Here is a 5,392-nt window from a genome sequence, read left to right on the forward strand (position 1 = left end):
TTATAGTACAATAGCAGCATCCACAGATTGACAGAGCTAGTTAGGTTGCCAGATGCACAGAATGTTCTTCTATCTACTTGTTCTTTGTAACTGGACTTGATGGAGTACATTAGTATCAAACTCCTTGCTGCTTTCCACATGCACATGCACAGAAACTCACCCTCATAAACACCCACATTCCTGTACTCTATGTGAATGGCACCATCTGCTCATGGCTTTACATGTGCTACCTAACAAACTATCCTACTGTGCTTGGTCTCACCAACTGCTTCCCCTGGAAACAGGTGACAACACTTTTTATCTTGTTCCCCCTTGGCATTATAAAATAAGGCTCTTCACAACTCCATAAGCATGTATTTTACCTGCATTTTTTAAAATTTCTGTTCTCTATTTTATTTACTGATTTCCTAGAGAATGGCAATAACGATTTTTATATCTTTCCCAAATTGAGATTTTCCTATGGAACTTCATATACTATGATTGTTTCTTCTAAGTTTTACATCAAAGCCATATATATATAAAAGCAGTGGGTCCTGGGATCATTTTCCTCTTTACATACTATTTTGTAGAGTACTACATACCTATTTGCAAAATGGGGGCGTAAAAAATGTGAGAATGCAATAGATGCAAAAGCCTTCATTCCTTTTCACTATTTTTTTCTATATAATTTTATTGGAAATAATGACCATGCTGGAACTGTTGAGATGGAGGTTGATGGTGATGGTTGGTGGGGGGCGTTGTATAAACATGAAATACTTTTATATGCATGTGTCTTGCCTGTAGGAGAAAGCCCATGTGTTATTCTTTTCCCAAATGCAGAATTTTTGCCTTGACCTCTTTGCCATCTCATGTGAGATCTAAATGTGTAGAAAGATATTAAAAGGATAATCCCTTTTTAACTGGCAAAATTAGATTGTAATATCTTTTCAAAGCAATACATTCACTTGAACTAGGAGTATGAAATGTCATAAGGATAGATGGAATGAAATTATTGAAAGATAACCCAGGTTTGGGCTGTCCCAAATATCCCTTCCTGACCCTTTTCCACATCTTGCACCTGTCTTTATGACAATCTCTCCAGCAGGTCTACAGAAATTATATTTACCTTCTGGTAAGTAGGTAACATAATCTCCTGGAGGCTAGCTAATTGCAGCCCATCATAATGTCCACATACGGTAAGTGTTAAAGTTTTCATTTCTTTCAAATTATTATGGATCAATGGAGAGGGTATTGATTTGATTCATTAACAGATTTCCAGTCTGTTCCAAGATTAATGATTACATGTATGTCACTTACATCCTTAACAAGTTATACTGTATAATCTGTTTTAACTGCTTTGTACATTGTGTATCTTTCTCAGCTGAAAGGTGTATTACCACTTCATGATTTAACAAATCTTTCTCCTCCTCTTCCTAAAACAATGAAGCTGATCTGATGGAACATATGAAAGCAGGACAAAAATGAACTGCAAAAGCTTTCTGCAGAATCTTCCAAGAACCATAGCAGTTTATTTTAGTCAGATAAATACTAGGCAATTCATCCATATTTGAAATATTCATAAGTATGGAGCAGAGGGTTGATCCTTCCTCTTGGTATTTTACACCACCTTCCTTATGTAGGAGGCACTTTATTTTTTAATCTTGATCTTTTGAATATACATATAATGAAATTCTTCTTAGAAAAGCAGGAGCAATATACATGTATCTTAATCACTGTGATTCTTACAACAGAAACCAGATAAATCTTAACTGCTCTGTAACCAAACAAATAATATAATTAAAAATACAATAACCATGTGATACTGTTTACAATGACAGTAAGTCAAACTCAGTAGGTATGCTTTTTATATCTATAATGGATAGGCAGGAGGAGAGAGAGAGAGACTCATTGTCTGGATTCTCTAGCAAGGACTCCATCTACCAATTTGAAGATGACACATTAATTTTGACAAGACAGAAGACATTTATGTATTCTAGTACCTCTATTTTCTTTTTTCCTCTTACTACTGCCACCAAGCCTACTTGCCTCCATACATTTAGGCAAATAAAGTTTTTACTGTATTCTGAACTAGAATTATTGAACCTAGGGACTGTCTATACATGCTTTCTTTGAAGAAAAAGCATTTCTTCTTGTTCATAGTACTATAGATTCTATAGCAGAAATTACATTTTAAAGAATGTAATTGCTTTTACTATCCCCTTGTATTTTGAATAAGCAAAACACCAGACTCTGGAAACTCCAAGATTCTGACAGGGACTCAGAAGCCAAACAAATTATCAGGAGATAATTCAGTTATACAATCCATTAAATAAAACAATAGAGCCTGCAGCTGAGCTATTAAAAAGAGTAGAGCAATTTTTATTTCAATAGCTACATTTCATTTCCTCTTCTGAGTGACTGCTAACAAATGGCCACTGAAAGGACTGGATAAAAAGCAGGCATCAGATGCAGGATCCATGAGTTAAACAACATTATTAGACAGAATTTCATAAAATCTAGTTGCTTTTTTGCTACTAGAAATCATGTCCTTTTGTCAACTTGTGGTCACTTCAGCACTTCTGCTGATATAATTTGCTCCAGCTGCAGAGAATAGCTGGCCTGCAAATCAAGAACCAGAACGAGGACAGGAAGGAATAACTCAATGGCTTGGATAATGTGCAAATCACTACACTTCTTCCTATCAGTCTACTAGTTTTTTCAGAATATTTGGAAGAGGAAAGATTTATCTTTAGCAAAACAGCCAATCAGCCTCCTTCTGAAGAACTGGTTTTTTTGATTATCTTCTCCTGAAGCCTAACCCTCCCTGCAGTAATGCTTTATAATCATGACATTATGCAATTTTTTAAACTTCTATTTCCCACCATAGAGTAGCAATTCAAACACCTAATATTAAATAGCTACTGCTTTTGTTAACTGCTCCCTAAAAAACATCCCTTAGATTTAAAAATACTCCTGAGCATTCCTGTTTATTATTCTTGCATTTCAAATGCATCTATGTGGCCTGGAATGTACACATTTACAAAATAATACATATCACTCTGTCAAGAAATGGCTTTATAGCCTCAATTATGGAGGCAATATGGTTCCAATCAAATATGAAATATAATACTACCTATTGATTTAAGCATAAGTTAAAATGGTAGAGGCTTAACTAGTCATTCAGCATTGAACTTAACCCTGATTAGAAACTCTACTGATTTACATTGAAATCAATTAGAACTGGATCCCAACCATTTAAAATTCAGCCATAATTGAATACTCAATAATCACTTCATATATAATGCAGGTGAGCTGATAGTCTCTTCTCTTGACATGGCAATTTTCCAGGGCCAGGTGCAATCATAACTTCAACCTCATTATGTAACCTGTCACCTTCTAAAATTCATTGCTGCACTAAGTACCAAACCCAAATCTATGGTTGGAATATTTCCCTTCTCTTTTCTGTGTAAATTCACCTGGAAAATTTTGTGATTATACAACATGTTTTTAGATACCATTGTTTTAGAAAAAGACAAAGGTAATGAATGTGCCACATACTTGTAGCACCAACTTCATTTACCTTTTCACAGAATTGTGCAGTGAGATGAAGATTACTCCCATACCCCTTTCTGTTCCTCTTTTGTTACATGTTGCTGAACTGAATTTGCCAAAACTCATAATTCTGTTAACTCCTTAGATCAGAATGGAAGTTATAACATTTTATGAAATGTATGTGGGTAATTTTTACCCATCCAAAAGTCTTTAAAAGTTTGCTTCTGCTAGATGTAGACTAGTGAACCTCATGGGCTGTAGCCTAGAGAAACAAGTTTTAATTTCTGAATGGCAGGACAGCTGATCTTTCACATGTTTTATACATATAATATACACACTTTTATTATTGCTCATTTGTTGGTGGGTGGCAAAATTGTGGTTTATTTAAAATAGAATCTAATTTATGTGATATTGACTAAAAAATCTACAATATTTAATTGTTATATCAAGCAACTGTCTTTGTTCAAATAAATAAGAAACAACTTGAATGACTTGCAAGAGGTTTTTACCTCTGAGAAAGAAAAACGTCATGGTACAAAATAAGTGGGTTTTGAAAGCTGAATTTTAACATCTCTGATCACACTTTTCTAATTCTGCCCATAACTGGTCTCATTAGAGGTAAGGCTAAATACAAAAAGTAGGTGAAAGTTGAGAGGCTTAAAACTGGTGAAGTCACCCTTGAATGGGAATGAGTTATTTTATGGGTCTATATTCATATCTCAGAATAAGCCATTCTTTTATCATCATTAAGTCAAAAATAGTTGTAGCAGTGAACAAAATGTGTGGGGCATGTTTAAAATGACAGTACACACAGACATGCTTTAAGGTTACCAAACTGCTATTGGATACAGCTAATGTGCAGCATCAGCTAAGATTCCTGATTAGTATTATGACTGCTTAAAAGAAAAATGTACCAGACTAAACAAAGAAAGAAAAACAAAATAAAAAATAAAATCTAGCTAAGCCATCTTTTCACTTTTATTTCATCAGAGAGAAACATTTAACACATTTATTTTGATAAGCAGTCAGAAAGTGCTAATTAAGTTCTTGTCAATAAAACCTCTGTCTTCTCACCATGGCTCATAAATTTCAACATTTAGAATATGCTAACACAGCTTAGTAACTTCATCATTTTGACATAAAACATCACAATATTAGTACAAAGTGTTTAGATCAAATTGCTTTTATGGCCTCTAAAGAGAGACCTTTGTGTCAACATCTCTTGTCAAGAGAAACATAATTCCCTGTGTCAGATTATCACTCTACTTTATATCTAAATCCAGAGAATAGCTAGTGTGGGAGCTTAATAAGTGGTTAAAAATCTGTTTCTGAAGTACTGTTTCCACTAAAGAATATTTTAAGAAAGGTCCTACCCTGCAATTATTTTTACATTTTTTTCTAGGATGAGAAAATAATAAACATGGACAGTTAACCCCTAGACAAAGTTTTAGCATCCAACTTACCTGACAAGATTTTCCTTGTCTCCAGGTCCACTGCAAAGTTGCATAACAGTTCTTCAATCTTCAGCCTTGGGCTTCTTTTGCAACACAGACTGCCTTTGTATTCTCTCTCTAGGAACTCTTTCTAGCCATACAAGGGATAATAAAATGAAACATAACAATTCAAAATCAGGATATACAGGAACAATTTTAAGCAAAAACATTTCTCAAAATTAACACTGTGTAAAGTGCTTAATTTATTCCAACCTCATGTTTTTCTTCCTCAAGAGAGAAGCTGTGTTTTCCTCTGCTGGTTCTCTGAAGAAAAAATATACACATATCTAATGTTTATTCAATGATAAAAATAAATTTCCTCTGTTCAACATTCTTGCTTAAGTTAGGTCCTTGAAAACTTAGCTATT

At 34.2% G+C, this 5,392-nt stretch overlaps 1 long non-coding RNA gene across 1 annotated transcript; it reads right to left on the reverse strand.

The window, feature by feature from the left end:
• Positions 1-1,475: 1,475 nt before the first annotated feature.
• Positions 1,476-5,089, reverse strand: LOC135273128 (uncharacterized). Its single transcript, XR_010340980.1, has 2 exons — positions 4,995-5,089; positions 1,476-2,598 (listed from the first exon to the last, which is right to left on the reverse strand). It is a non-coding gene; the product is annotated as an uncharacterized LOC135273128 (long non-coding RNA).
• Positions 5,090-5,392: the final 303 nt, after the last annotated feature.

Source organism: Aotus nancymaae, unplaced genomic scaffold, assembly GCF_030222135.1.
Source record: "Aotus nancymaae isolate 86718 unplaced genomic scaffold, 86718_ANA_hifiasm-v0.15.2.pri h1tg000267l, whole genome shotgun sequence".
NCBI lineage: Eukaryota > Metazoa > Chordata > Mammalia > Primates > Aotidae > Aotus > Aotus nancymaae.